Genomic DNA, 17,884 nt, shown 5'->3' on the forward strand with positions numbered 1-17,884 from the left:
GTGGTATGGACAGTACCCACGCTCTGAGGGCGTGGGTACGGTCCGTACCAGGCGTACCCCTACATCACCACTACAATGGTGGTACAGACCGTACCCACGCCCTCAGTGCGTGGGTACGGTCCGTCCCACCATTGTAGTGGTGACTGGTACGCGTAGACGTCCACTTCCGTTGTGGCGGTACGCAGGGATTGGTGGACACGCCCCCCGAAGTGACCAGACCCTGGAGGTTATGTATGTACAGGATATATTTTTTGTAACTTGGGTAGGGGTTATGTTTCCTGCCCCTCGCCCCCCCCCCCCCCTTTGCCCCTGGGTGTTGTTCTGACCTTCTGCGGCCCCTTAATTGTTAAATCGTTTAAACTTTAGTTAAACCTTAGCCAAATACATATATTCTAAGATGGCCGCGAATTTCCCTTGACAAATCATGTGATCTTCCTTGGGCGCATTGCATCGACCCGACACAGGTGTACCGGTTTGAGCAACCGTCCCATATTATTTAAACGGGGGTATGGCGTTCGCGGCGATGCTGCATTGAAGGTAGCCTTGCCGCTGTACTCTGTCGGTGACCGTGACTACTGAATCATGGTAGGTGTAACCGCGGAAACTCGTGTCGTGTACGTTTTGAACTGCCGAGTGACTTTTGGGTGTTATGGAAACTCTTGGTCTGTTATTTAATTTTCATCTGCTATTCAAGACTATACATCTTATTTGGAACTATATTAGAAATGCAAAATACGTGTTGATACTGGCTGAGGTGAAAGCTGAATTTTTCAACTTGGGGAATTTGTAGCCTGTTAAAGGTCGTATATTGCAGAAAGAGGATACAACTAAAATAACAGTTTTGTCTGATTATAGAGCCCTGTCATACCGGGATATGACATATGAATTTCAGAGTCAATACATGGAGTTCATGTTGGTGATAAAAACGTATGAAAACTGAATTTGAATTGTTTTATTTCTATTCCGCTTCAGGTCCATTCAACAATGCCCTAAGCAATTTAGATATCTATTTCATGAACTTGTTGACTCCACTAGGATTGTATATGCGATTGACTTCATAGAGGTATGGCATATCTATTATAAAGTGCTGCCTGTAGGGAGCCTCTCTGCACATAGAATACTAATTGGTTATAAATATTGGGTTAACACTAATCGGTTGTAAATATCGGGCCAACACGTTATGTTCTATATATAGATTGATACTCATTGGCTTGGAGCTTCCCTCATGGACCTCTAACCCCTTTTTTCCTTGTGGGTCTGATCACATCGTTTATCTCAATCACTAAATGGTGGAGGTTTGGAGATAACAGGCATGGGATGATAAGGCTAGCTTTAGGATCCCTTGTGATCCATAAGTGGAGGGCCCCGCAACAGTTGACAGATGAGTTTATGTGACAGTATCTTTTAAAAAAAATCTTTTGCCATGAAATTTTTGTAACTATCATGAATTGAACTGAATATATATACTATTGCTTATATTATAGATCTCTCTGGATGGAACTTTATTATTGAGATTATCGTCTCTCCTTCATCCTTCTTTATGTATGAGGATATCTTGACTTGCATACAGTGGTAGGTATATATCGTATACCTTATTCCATATTGAATCAGGACATGTGTCTGATATAACAGGAGCACGTTATTGAGAGATATAACCATAATACCCTTCATCTATGAGGCTGAATATCTCGACCAAATCGGTATTTATATATGGCCCAAATAATTTTTTTTAACATATCTAAGATGCAAAATGATGTATGTAAGTTAACCCCATAAGACAGCCATTTTGACATCCCAGTCACATCTTTCCCCCTTTCTCTTCCCTTTCTTTGTTACTTCTCTCTGGTTTCCTCGTAGATTTCTTCTTTTTCTTTCCCTCACTGTCCGTTTTTTCTTTAGTTCTAAATCCATATAAATTGATATAATGAATTTTAACTAAAGGACAACCTTACTGTAACTTTGCCCATGTCAGGTAGGCCTGGGCTAAAATTCCGTTCCGCTCGCGGAAATTGCAATAATTTGAAATTTTTCGCGTTCCGCGGAGAGCGCAAAAATGTCAAAATTTCAGCAATCCGCATTTTACCGGAATTTATTTTCTTGCTCGCGTTCTAAAAAAATACATTCTCGCGTGCGCCCTACCTGAATCCCCGCGTTCGCCGACAAGTTTTCCTGATCCGGTCGCGTTTTCCACGAGATGTTGGATTGTTCGTAGCCATTTGCGCTGTCTCGCGACAGTTCGCGCCCGCATTAACGTCATTTGTCACGCGATCACGTCATTCATCGCACTATTACGTCTTTCTTCACGCGATCATGCACCGTGAGAGTATGAGATGATTGAGATCTCGCGCCCGTCAGCAACCGCATGGGTAAGTTGGCGAGCCGCGATTACGCAGAAAACACCGCAAACGGGCGGGAAAAATCTTCCGCGTCTTCGTGATATTTCCGCGTGTTTGCGGAGATTTTTAACATTTTCGCGATAGTTTACGAGGGTGAATTTCGCAAATTCTGCCCACCCCTAATGTCGGGTACACTACAGCTTGAACTAGGCAGTCACCTTCTGATTAAACAAACTGATGATTGAAAAGAATAATGCAAAAGAGCATGTTATGGTATGATCTCGAAGGGACTATTGGTCCTCATGACACTATATAATAATAGAAAAAGAAAAATGTCCTTATATTATGGTTCTAGGGAGATTTGCAATCCCGTACCTAAACGATATAAAACTGAAAATGACCGTCTGTCTGTAGTTTTTTTGTTCATGACATACACAAAATAATAAGATTGTTACTGCCCAGATTTGATGCCATGTGTAAAGAATTTAACCTTTGGGGTTTGAAATTTGTTTTATATGTGTTAGTCCATGTCTAAATGTTTTTTAATTGTTGCAAGTGATCTCATACATGTATTTTTATATGTTCTTACCAGCCCTGAAGAAGTCCTGTTTCAGGACGAAACGCGTCGGCTGTGTTGTGTCTCTATGTTTACACCATATGAGTCTGGAATAAAGAGATAAAATCAAAGAATTCTCATCACTTTTATCAACTGGACTTGGACTTTACAGTTGTTCCAATTAACTTGTTCATTGTAGTATGGTGCACCTGAGCTTTTGTTCTAAAATTATAGCGTTCCTGTAGGAACAAGCATTGTGATGGTGGGTGCTGTTCGGTGTGCACATACACCCTCAAAAGTATATAAGGGATTTAAATTTAGGAGCAATATTCATTTAGGTGCTGGTAGCTAAAAGGTTCCACTATCATTTTCAGATTTGTTTTTTACCACTGCGCTACCCTAAACGCTAAAACACTACCCCCAGCACGACCCCCTACACTACCCAACACGATTGCGCTACCTTAAACCTACCCCCCGCACGACCCCTACGCTACCCAAACACCACTGTGCTACCCTAAAACACTACCCCAGCACGACACTCTACGCTACCCAAACACCATTGCGCTACCCTAAACCCTAAAACACTACCCCAGCATGACCCCCTATGCTACCCAAACACCACTGCGCTACCCGAAACCCTAAAACACTACAACCAGCACGACCCCCTACACTAACCAAACACCACTGCACTACCCTAAAGCCTAACACCCTACCCCAGCATGACCCCTACACTACCCAAACATCACTGCACTACCCTAAACCCTAAAACACTACCCCCAGCATGACCCCCTACACTACACAAACACAACTGCACAACAGTAAGCCCTAAAACACTACCCCAGCACGAACCCTTACACTACACAAACACAACTGCACTACCCTGAACCCTGAAGCACTACCCACCGCATGACCCCCTACACTACCCAAACACCACTGCACTACGCTAAACCCTAAAACACTACCCCCAGCTCTACCCCCAACAGTACACAAACCCCACTGCGCTACCCTAAACCCTAAAACACTACCCCCAGCACGACCCCTACACTACCCAAACACCACTGCGCTACCCTAAATCTACCCCCGCACGACCCCATACACTACCCAAACACCACTGCACTACCCTAAACACTAAAACAATACCCCAGCATGACTCCCTACACTACCAAAACATCACTGCACTACCCTAAATCCTAAAACACTACCCCAGCACGAAGATCCCCTACACTACCCAAACACCACTGCACTACCCTAAGCCCTAAAACACTACCCCCAGCATGACACCCTACACTATCCAAAAACAACTGCACTTCCCTAAACTTTAAAACACTACCCCCGGCATGACCCCCTACAATACACAGACAACTGCACTACCCTAAACCCAAAAACACGACCCCCTATACTACACAAACACCACTGCACTACACCAAACCCTAAAACACTACCCCCAGCATGACCCCCTACACTACACAAACTCCACTACACTACCCTAATCTCTAAAACACTACCCCCTACACTACCCAAACACAACTGCACTACCCTAAACCCTAAACCACGACCTCCTGCACTACAAAAACACCACTGCACTACCCTAAAGTCAAAAACACTACCGCAGTGTGACCCCCTACACTACACAAACAGCACTGCACTACCCTAAACCATATAACACTACCCCCAGCACAACCCTCTACACTACACAAACACCACTGCACTACCCTAAATCTACCCCCAGAACGACCCCCTACACTACCAAAACACCACTGCACTACGCTAAACCCTAAAATACTACCCCCAGTATGTCCCCCTACACCACCCAAACACCACTGCGCTACCCTAAAACACTACCCCCTACACTACCGAAGCACCACTGCGCTACTCTAAACCCAAAAAACTACCCCCAGCACGACCCCCTACACTACCCAAACACCACTGTGCTACCCTAAACCCTAAAACGCTACCCCCAACATTACCCCCTACTCTACCCAAACACCACTGTGCTAACCTAAACCCTAAAACACTAGCCCCAGCATGACCCCATACACTACCCAAACTCCACTGCGCTACCCTAAAACACTACCCCCAGCACGACCCCCTACACTATACAAACACCACTGCGCTACCATTAACCTTAAAACTCTACCCCCAGCACGACCCCCTACACTACCTAAACACAACTGCTCTACCCTAAAACACTACCCACAGCACTAGTCCCTACACTACACAAACACCACTGCACTACCCTAAACCCTAAAATACTACCCCAGCACTACTCCCTACACTACACAAACACCACTGCACTACCCTAAACCCTAAATCCACCCCCAGCGCGACCCCCCTACACTACCCAAACACCACTGCACTACCCTAAACCCTAAAATACTACCCCCAGCAAGACCCCTATACTACCCAAACACCACTGCACTACCCTAAACCCTTAAACACTTCCCCCAGAATGACCCCATACAGTAAGCAAACATCACTACTCTACCCTAAACCTTAAAACTCTACTCCCAGCACAACCCCCTACACTACCCAAATACCACTGCACTACCCTAAAACACAACCCACAGCATGACCCCCTACACTACCAAAATACCACTGCACTAATCTAAACCCTAAAACACGACACCCTACACTTCACAACCACCACTTCACTAACCTAAATGCTAAAACTCTACCCCCAGCACGACCCCTATACTACAAAAACACCACTGCACTAAACCCTAAAACACTACCACCTACACTACACAAATACCACTAAACTACTCTAAACCCTGAAACACTACCCCCAGCACGACCCCCTTCACTACACAAACACTACTACACTACCCTAAAACACTACCCCGGCATGACCCCCTACACCACCCAAACACCACTGTGCTACCCTAAAACACTACCCCCAGCACGACCCCCTACAATACCCAAACACCAACGCGCTACCCTAAACCCTAAAACACTACCACCAGTACGATACCCTTCACTACCCAAACACCACAGCGCTACCTAAAACCCCAAAACACCACTCCCAGCACGACCCCCTACATTACCCACACACCACTGCGCTACCCTAAACCCTAACACACTACCACCAGTACGATACCCTTCACTACCCAAACACCACAGCGCTACCTAAAACCCCAAAACACCACCCCCAGCACGACCCCCTACATTACCCACACACCACTGCGCTACCCTAAACCCAAAAACACTACCTCCAGCTTGACCCCCTACACTACCCAAACACCACTGCGCTACCATAAACCCTAAAACCCTACCCCCAGCGTGACCCCTACACTACCCAAACACCACTGTGCTACCCAAAACCCTAAAACACTACCCCCAGCACTACCCAAACACCACTGCGCTAACCTAAACCCTATAAAACTACCCAGCAGCACCACCAACACTACCCAAACACCACTGCGCTACCCTTAACCTAAAAGACTACCCTCAGCATGACCCCCTACACTACATAAACACCACGGTGCTACCCTGAACCCTAAAACACTACCACCAGCATGACACCCTACACCACCCAAATATCACTGCGGTACCCTAAACACTAAACCACTGCCCCCAGCACGACCCCCTACAATACGTAAACATCACTGCGGTACCCTAAACTCTAAAACACTACCCCAGCACGACCCCTACAATACCCAAACACCACTGCGCTACCCAAAACCCCAAAACACCCTCCCTAGCATGACACCCTACACTACCCAAACACCACTGCGCTACTTTAAAACCTAAAACAATACCCCCAGCACTACCCCCAAAACTACACCTACCACACTGTGCTACCCTAAAATTTAAAACACTACCCCCAACACTAGCCAAACCCCACTGCGCTACCCTAACACACAACACCCAGCACGACCCCCTACACTACCCAAACACCACTGCGCTACCCTAAACCCTAAACACTACCCCCAGCACGACCACCTATGCTACCTAAACACCACTGCGCTACCCTAAACCCTAAAACACTACCCCCAGCACGACTCCCTACGCTACCCAAACACCACGGCTCTACCCTAAACCTTAAAACACTACCCCCAGCACGACCCCCTACACTACCCAAACACCACTGTGCTACCCTAAACCACTACCCCCAGCACGACCGCCTACACTACCCAAACACCACTGCGCTATCCTAAACCCTAAAACACTACCACCAGCATGACACCCTACATAACCCAAACACCACTGCGCTACCCAATATCCCAAAACGCCACTTTCAGGGCGACCCCGCTACACTACCCAAACTCCACTGCGCTACCCTAAACCCTAAAACACTACCCCCAGCACGACCCCCTACACTATACAAACACCACTGCGCTACCCTAAACCCTAAAACACTACCCACAGCACTAGTCCCTACACTACACAAACACCACTGCACTACCCTAAAACACTACCCCAGCACGACTCCCTACGCTACCCAAACACCACGGCTCTACCCTAAACCTTAAAACACTACCCCCAGCACGACCCCCTACACTACCCAAACACCACTGCGCTACCCTAAACCACTACCCCCAGCACGACCGCCTACACTACCCAAACACCACTGCGCTATCCTAAACCCTAAAACACTACCACCAGCATGACACCCTACATAACCCAAACACCACTGCGCTACCCAATATCCCAAAACGCCACTTTCAGGGCGACCCCGCTACACTACCCAAACTCCACTGCACTACTCTAAACCCTAAATCCACCCCCAGCACGACCCCCCTACACTACCCAAACACCACTGCACTACCCTAAACCCTAAAATACTACCCCCAGCAAGACCCCTATACTACCCAAACACCACTGCACTACCCTAAACCCTTAAACACTTCCCCCAGAATGACCCCATACAGTAACCAAACATCACTACACTACCCTAAACCTTAAAACTCTACTCCCAGCACAACCCCCTACACTACCCAAACACCACTGCACTACCCTAAACCCTAAAACACTACCCCAGCACTACTCCCTACACTACACAAACACCACTGCACTACCCTAAACCCTAAATCCACCCCAGCACGACCCCCCTACACTACCCAAACACCACTGCACTACCCTAAACCCTAAAATACTACCCCCAGCAAGACCCCTATACTACCCAAACACCACTGCACTACCCTAAACCCTTAAACACTTCCCCCAGAATGACCTCATACAGTAACCAAACATCACTACTCTACCCTAAACCTTAAAACTCTACTCCCAGCACAACCCCCTACACTACCCAAATACCACTGCACTACCCTAAAACACTACCCACAGCATGACCCCCTACACTACCAAAACACCACTGCACTAATCTAAACCCTAAAACACGACACCCTACACTTCACAACCACCACTTCACTAACCCAAATGTACAACTCTACCCCCAGCACGACCCCTATACTACAAAAACACCACTGCACTAAACCCTAAAACACTACCACCTACACTACACAAATACCACTAAACTACTCTAAACCCTAAAACACTACCCCCAGCACGACCCCCTTCACTACACAAACACTACTACACTACCCTAAAACACTACCCCGGCACGACCCTCTATACTACACAAACACCACTGCACTACCCTAAACCCTAAAACACTACCCCTAGCACGACCCCCTACACCACCCAAACACCACTGTGCTACCCTAAAACACTACCCCCAGCATGACCCCCTACAATACCCAAACACCAACGCGCTACCCTAAACCCTAAAACACTACCACCAGTACGATACCCTTCACTACCCAAACACCACAGCGCTACCTAAAACCCCAAAACACCACCCCCAGCACGACCCCCTACATTACCCACACACCACTGCGCTACCCTAAACCCTAACACACTACCACCAGTACGATACCCTTCACTACCCAAACACCACAGCGCTACCTAAAACCCCAAAACACCACCCCCAGCACGACCCCCTACATTACCCACACACCACTGCGCTACCCTAAACCCAAAAACACTACCCCCAGCTTGACCCCCTACACTACCCAAACACCACTGCGCTACCATAAACCCTAAAACCCTACCTCCAGCGTGACCCCTACACTACCCAAACACCACTGTGCTACCCAAAACCCTAAAACACTACCCCCAGCACTACCCAAACACCACTGCGCTAACCTAAACCCTATAAAACTACCCAGCAGCACCGCCAACACTACCCAAACACCACTGCGCTACCCTTAACCTAAAAGACTACCCTCAGCATGACCCCCTACACTACATAAACACCACGGTGCTACCCTGAACCCTAAAACACTACCACCAGCATGACACCCTACACTACCCAAATATCACTGCGGTACCCTAAACACTAAAACACTACCACCAGCATGACACCCTACATAACCCAAACACCACTGCGCTACCCAATATCCCAAAACGCCACTTTCAGGGCGACCCCGCTACACTACCCAAACTCCACTGCACTACTCTAAACCCTAAATCCACCCCCAGCACGACCCCCCTACACTACCCAAACACCACTGCACTACCCTAAACCCTAAAATACTACCCCCAGCAAGACCCCTATACTACCCAAACACCACTGCACTACCCTAAACCCTTAAACACTTCCCCCAGAATGACCCCATACAGTAACCAAACATCACTACACTACCCTAAACCTTAAAACTCTACTCCCAGCACAACCCCCTACACTACCCAAACACCACTGCACTACCCTAAACCCTAAAACACTACCCCAGCACTACTCCCTACACTACACAAACACCACTGCACTACCCTAAACCCTAAATCCACCCCAGCACGACCCCCCTACACTACCCAAACACCACTGCACTACCCTAAACCCTAAAATACTACCCCCAGCAAGACCCCTATACTACCCAAACACCACTGCACTACCCTAAACCCTTAAACACTTCCCCCAGAATGACCTCATACAGTAACCAAACATCACTACTCTACCCTAAACCTTAAAACTCTACTCCCAGCACAACCCCCTACACTACCCAAATACCACTGCACTACCCTAAAACACTACCCACAGCATGACCCCCTACACTACCAAAACACCACTGCACTAATCTAAACCCTAAAACACGACACCCTACACTTCACAACCACCACTTCACTAACCCAAATGTACAACTCTACCCCCAGCACGACCCCTATACTACAAAAACACCACTGCACTAAACCCTAAAACACTACCACCTACACTACACAAATACCACTAAACTACTCTAAACCCTAAAACACTACCCCCAGCACGACCCCCTTCACTACACAAACACTACTACACTACCCTAAAACACTACCCCGGCACGACCCTCTATACTACACAAACACCACTGCACTACCCTAAACCCTAAAACACTACCCCTAGCACGACCCCCTACACCACCCAAACACCACTGTGCTACCCTAAAACACTACCCCCAGCACGACCCCCTACAATACCCAAACACCAACGCGCTACCCTAAACCCTAAAACACTACCACCAGTACGATACCCTTCACTACCCAAACACCACAGCGCTACCTAAAACCCCAAAACACCACCCCCAGCACGACCCCCTACATTACCCACACACCACTGCGCTACCCTAAACCCTAACACACTACCACCAGTACGATACCCTTCACTACCCAAACACCACAGCGCTACCTAAAACCCCAAAACACCACCCCCAGCACGACCCCCTACATTACCCACACACCACTGCGCTACCCTAAACCCAAAAACACTACCCCCAGCTTGACCCCCTACACTACCGAAACACCACTGCGCTACCATAAACCCTAAAACCCTACCTCCAGCGTGACCCCTACACTACCCAAACACCACTGTGCTACCCAAAACCCTAAAACACTACCCCCAGCACTACCCAAACACCACTGCGCTAACCTAAACCCTATAAAACTACCCAGCAGCACCGCCAACACTACCCAAACACCACTGCGCTACCCTTAACCTAAAAGACTACCCTCAGCATGACCCCCTACACTACATAAACACCACGGTGCTACCCTGAACCCTAAAACACTACCACCAGCATGACACCCTACACTACCCAAATATCACTGCGGTACCCTAAACACTAAACCACTGCCCCCAGCACGACCCCCTACAATACGTAAACATCACTGCGGTACCCTAAACTCTAAAACACTACCCCCAGCACGACCCCTACAATACCCAAACACCACTGCGCTACCCAAAACCCAAAACACCCCCCTAGCATGACACCCTACACTACCCAAACACCACTGCGCTACTTTAAAACCTAAAACAATACCCCCAGCACTACCCCCAACACTACACCTACCACACTGTGCTACCCTAAAATTTAAAACACTACCCCAACACTAGCCAAACCCCACTGCGCTACCCTAACACACAACACCCAGCATGGCCCCCTACACTACCCAAACACCACTGCGCTACCCTAAACCCTAAACACTACCCCCAGCACGACCGCCTATGCTACCTAAACACCACTGCGCTACCCTAAACCCTAAAACACAAACCCCTTCACTACACAAACACCACTGCGCTACCCTAAACCCTACAACACTTCCCCCAGCACGACTCCCTACGCTACCCAAACACCACGGCTCTACCCTAAACCCTAAAACACTACCCCCAGCACGACCGCCTACACTACCCAAACACCACTGCGCTATCCTAAACCCTAAAACACTACCACCAGCATGACACCCTACATAACCCAAACACCACTGCGCTACCCAATATCCCAAAACGCCACTTTCAGGGCGACCCGCTACACTACCCAAACTCCACTGCGCTACCCTAAACCCTAAAACACTACCCCCAGCACGACCCCCTACACTATACAAACACCACTGCGCTACCCTAAAACACTACCCACAGCACTAGTCCCTACACTACACAAACGCCACTGCACTACCCTAAACCCTAAATCCACCCCCAGCACGACCCCCCTACACTACCCAAACACCACTGCACTACCCTAAACCCTAAAATACTACCCCCAGCAAGACCCCTATACTACCCAAACACCACTGCACTACCCTAAACCCTTAAACACTTCCCCCAGAATGACCCCATACAGTAACCAAACATCACTACACTACCCTAAACCTTAAAACTCTACTCCCAGCACAACCCCCTACACTACCCAAACACCACTGCACTACCCTAAACCCTAAAACACTACCCACAGCATGACCCCCTACACTACCAAAACACCACTGCACTAATCTAAACCCTAAAACACGACACCCTACACTTCACAACCACCACTTCACTAACCTAAATGCTAAAACACTACCCCCAGCACAACCCCTATACTACAAAAACACCACTGCACTGCCCTAAAACCTAAAACACTACCCCCAGCATGACACCCTTCACTACACAAATACCACTGCGCTACCTAAACCCTAAAACACTACCCCTAGCACGACCCCCTACACCACCCAAATACCACTGTGCTAAACTAAAACACTACCCCCTCATGACCCCTACACTTCCCAAATACCACTGTGCTACCCTAAAACACTACCCCCAGCACGACCCCCTACAATACCCAAACACCAACGCGCTACCCTAAAACACTACCACCAGTACGATACCCTTCACTACCCAAACACCACAGCGCTACCTAAAACCCCAAAACACCACCCCCAGCACGACCCCCTACATTACCCACACACCACTGCGCTACCCTAAACCCTAACACACTACCACCAGTACGATACCCTTCACTACCCAAACACCACAGCGCTACCTAAAACCCCAAAACACCACCCCCAGCACGACCCCCTACATTACCCACACACCACTGCGCTACCCTAAACCCAAAAACACTACCCCCAGCTTGACCCCCTACACTACCCAAACACCACTGCACTACCTAAACCCTAAATCTACCTCCAACAGGACCCCCTATACCACCCAAACACCACTGCACTACCCTAAACCCTAAAACACTACCCTCAGCGTGACCCCTACACTACCCAAACACCACTGCGCTACCCTAAACCCTAAAACACTACCACCAGCATGACATCCTATACTACCCAAACACCACTGCGCTACCCAATATCCCAAAACGCCACTTTCAGGGCGACCCCGCTACACTACCCAAACTCCACTGCACAACCCTAAAACACTACCCCCAGCACGAGCCCCTACACTATACAAACACCACTGCGCTACCATTAACCTTAAAACTCTCCCCTCAGCACGACCCCCTACACTACCTAAACACCACTGCGCTACCCTAAACCCTAAAACACTACCCACAGCACTAGTCCCTACACTACACAAACACCACTGCGCTACTATGAACCCTAAAACACTACCCCAGCAGGACCCCCTACACTACCCAAACACCACTGCGCTACCATAAACCCTAAAACACTTCCCGAGCACGATCCCCTATACTACCCAAACACCACTGTGCTACCCTAAAATTCAACCCCCAGCACGACCCTCTACACTACCCAAACAGCACTGCACTACCCTGAACCGTAAAACACAACCCCCTACATTACACAAACACCACTGCACTACCCTAAACTCTAAAACACTACCCCCAGCACTACTCCCTAAACTACACAAACACCACTGCACTACCCTAAATCTACCCCCAGCACGACCGCTACACCACCCAAACACCACTGCACTACCCTAAACCCTTAAACACTTCTTCCAGCATGACCCCGTAGACTACCCAAACATCACTGCACTACCCTAAACCCTAAAACACTACCACCAGCACAATCCCTTACAGTACCCAAACACCACTGCACTACCCTAAACCCTAAAACACTACCCCCAGCATGACACCCTATACTACCAAAACACCACTGCACTACCCTAAACCCTAAAACACAACCCCCTACACTACACAACCACCACTGCACTAACCTAAATGCTAAAACAATACCCCCAGCATGACTCCTATAACACACAAAAACCACTGCACTACCCTAAACCCTAAACACTACCACCTACACTACAGAAATACCACTGCACTACTCTAAACCCTAAAACACTACCCCATCACAACCCCCTACACTACATTAACACTATGGGCCCGATTCACCGAACTAACTTAAGACAAAATCCTAAACTTACTACCATTTTGGTATTCACAGAAGGTAGTTACTCATTTCGGTATTCACAGAAGTTAGGAGTCCTCACTTTAGGACTCCTAAATGTCTTCTGTGAATACCGAAAGTCTTAAAGTTAGGATTTTTCTCAGTTTAGGAGTCCTAATTTTACTACGCCTAAACTGGGAAATATCCTAATTTTAAGACTTTTGATATTCACAGAAGGCATTTAGGAGTCCTAAAGTTAGGACTCCTAACTTCTGTGAATACCGAAATGAGTAAGTGCCTTCTGTGAATACCAAAACTGGAGTAAGTTTAGGATTTTGTCTTAAGTTAGTTCTGTGAATCGGGCCCTATTATACTACACTAAACCCTAAAACACTACCCCCAGCACGACCCCCTACAATACACAAACACCATTGCACTACCTAAACCCTAAATCTACCTCCAACAGGACCCCCTATACCACCCAAACACCACTGCACTACCCTAAACCACTACCCCCAGCACAACCCCCACACTACACAAACACCACTGCACTACCCTAAACCCTAAATCTACCCCAGCACGACTCCCTATACTACTCAAACACCACTGCACTCCCTAAATTTTTTTAAAAAACTACCCCCAGCATGAACCCCTACACTACACAAACACCATTGCACTACCCTAAAACACTACTACCAGCACAACCCCCTACACTACCCACACATCAGTGTGCTACCATAAAACACTACCCCCATCATGACCACCTACACTACCCAAACACCACTGCACTACCCTAAATTACCCCAGTACGACCCCCTACACTACCCAAACACCACTGCACTATGCTAAACCCTGAACACTACCTCCAGTATGACCCCCTACACTACCCAACCACCCCTGCGCTACCCTAAACCCTAAAACACTACCCCCAGCACTACCCCTTCACTACACAAACCCCGCTGTGCTACCCTAAAACACTACCCCCAGCAGTACCCCCTACTCTACCGAAACTCCACTGCGCTACCCTAAACCCTAAAACACTGCCCCCAGCACGACCCCCTACACTACCCAAACACCACTGCTCTACCCTAAATCTACCCCCGCACAAACCCCTACACTACCCAAACACCACTGCGCTACCCTATACCCTAAAACACTACACCCAGCACGACCCCTACACTACCCAAACACCACTGCTCTACCCTAAACCCTAAACACTACACCCAGCACGACCCCTACACTACCCAAGCACCACTGCTCTACCCTAAACACTACCCCCATCACGACCCCCTACGCTACACAAACACCACTGCGCTACCCTAAACCTTAAAACACTACCCCCAGCACGACCCCCTACGCTACCCAAACACCACTGCGCTACCCTAAACCCTAGCCCCAGCATGACCCCCTATGTTAATCAAACACCACTGCGCTACCCTAAACCTTAAAACACTACCCCCAGCACGACCCCCTACACTACCCAAACACCACTGTGCTACCCTAAACCCTAAAAAACTCCCCCCAGCACTACACCGTACACTATCCAAATACCACTGCGCTACGCTAAACCCTAAAAGACTACACCCAGCATGACCGCCTACACTACCCAAGCACCACTGCTCTACCCTAAAACCCTACCCCCAGCACGACCACCTACACTACCCAAACACCAATGTGCTACCCTAAACCCGAAAACACTATTACCAGCATGACACCCTACATTACCCAAACACCACTGCGCTACTCTAAACCCTAAAACACTACCCCCAACACTACACAAACCACACTGTGCTAACCTAAACTATAAAACACTACCCCCAACTCCACCTAAACACCACTGCGCTACCCTATACCCTAAAACACTACACCCAGCACGACCCCTACACTACCCAAACGCCACTGCTCTACCCTAAACCCTAAACACTACCCCCATCACGACCCTCTACGCTACACAAACACCACTGCGCTACCCTAAACCTTAAAACACTACCCCCAGCACTACCCAAACACCACTGCGCTACCCTTAACCTAAAAGACTACCCTCAGCATGACCCCCTACACTACCCAAACATCACTGCGGTACCCTAAACACTAAACCACTGCCCCCAGCACGACCCCCTACAATACGTAAACATCACTGCGGTACCCTAAACTCTAAAACACTACCCCCAGCACGACCCCTACACTACCCAAACAGCACTGCGCTACCCAAAACCCCAAAACACCCCCCCTAGCACGACACCCTACACTACCCAAACACCACTGCCCCCAGCACTACCCCCAACACTACACCTACCACACTGTGCTACCCTAAAATTTAAAACACTACCCCCAACACTAGCCAAAAACCACTGCGCTACCCTAACACACAACACCCAGCACGACCCCCTACACTACCCCCAGCACGACCCCCTATGCTACCCAAACACCACTGCACTACCCTAAACCCTAAAACACTACCCCCAGCACAACCCCCACACTACACAAACACCACTGCACTACCCTAAACCCTAAATCTACCCCAGCACGACTCCCTATACTACTCAAACACCACTGCACTCCCTAAATTTTTTTTAAAAAACTACCCCCAGCATGAACCCCTAAACTACACAAACACCACTGCACTACCCTAAATTACCCCAGTACGACCCCCTACACTACCCAAACACCACTGCGCTACCCTAAGCCCTAAAACACTACCCCCAGCACTAGCCCCAACACTACACAAACCCCGCTGTGCTACCCTAAACCCTAAAACACTACCCCCAGCACGACCCCCTACACTGCCCAAACACCACTGCGCTACCCTAAACACTAAAGCCCTACCCCCAGAACAACCCTTACACTACCTAAACACCACTGCACTACCCTAAATCTACCCCCGCACAAACCCCTACACTACCCAAACACCACTGCGCTACCCAAAACCCTAAAACACTACCCCCAGCACGACCCCCTATGCTACCCAAACACCACTGCGCTACCCTAAACCCTAGCCCCAGCATGACCCCCTATGCTAATCAAACACCACTGCGCTACCCTAAACCTTAAAACACTACACCCAGCACGACCCCCTACACTACCCAAACACCACTGTGCTACCCTAAACCCTAACAAACTACCCCCAGCACTACCCCCTACACTACCCAAATACCACTGCGCTACGCTAAACCCTAAAACACTACACCCAGCATGACCGCCTACACTACACAAACACCACTGTGCTACCCTAAACCTAAAACACTACCCCCAGCATGATCCCCTACACTACCCAAGCACCACTGCGCTACCATAAACCCTAAAACCCGACCCCCAGCACGACCACCTACACTACCCAAACACCAATGCGCTACCCTAAACCCGAAAACACTACCAACAGCATGACACCCTATATTACCCAAACTCCACCGCGCTACTCTAAACCCTAAAACACTACCCCCAACACTACACAAACCACACTGTGCTAACCTAAACTATAAAACACTACCCCCAACTCTACCTAAACACCACTGCGCTACCCTATACCCTAAAACACTACCCCCATCACGACCCCCTACGCTACACAAACACCACTGCGCTACCCTAAACCTTAAAACACTACCCCCAGCACGACCCCCTACACTACCCAAACACCACTGTGCTACCCGAAACCCTAAAACACTACCCCCAACACTACCCAAACACCACTGCGCTACCCTTAACCTAAAGACTACCCTCAGCATGACCCCCTACACTACATAAACACCACGGTGCTACCCTGAACCCTAAAACACTACCACCAGCATGACACCCTACACTACCCAAATATCACTGCGGTACCCTAAACACTAAACCACTGCCCCCAGCACGACCCCCTACAATACGTAAACATCACTGCGGTACCCAAAACCCCAAAACACCCCCCCTA

General features: G+C 48.7%; 1 long non-coding RNA gene across 1 annotated transcript in view; it reads left to right on the forward strand.

Moving 5' to 3' along the window:
* Nucleotides 1–494: 494 nt before the first annotated feature.
* The window catches only part of LOC146871351 (uncharacterized), a 173,975-nt gene continuing 156,585 nt past the window's right edge, over nucleotides 495–17,884 (forward strand). Inside the window, exons 1-2 of the long non-coding RNA XR_014959547.1 lie at nucleotides 495–585; nucleotides 1,485–1,572. This is a non-coding gene — a long non-coding RNA (uncharacterized LOC146871351). The remainder of the gene's footprint in view (nucleotides 586–1,484; nucleotides 1,573–17,884) is intronic.

The sequence above is a fragment of the Triturus cristatus genome, chromosome 1_1 (genome assembly GCF_964204655.1).
Source record: "Triturus cristatus chromosome 1_1, aTriCri1.1, whole genome shotgun sequence".
Classification (NCBI taxonomy): domain Eukaryota; kingdom Metazoa; phylum Chordata; class Amphibia; order Caudata; family Salamandridae; genus Triturus; species Triturus cristatus.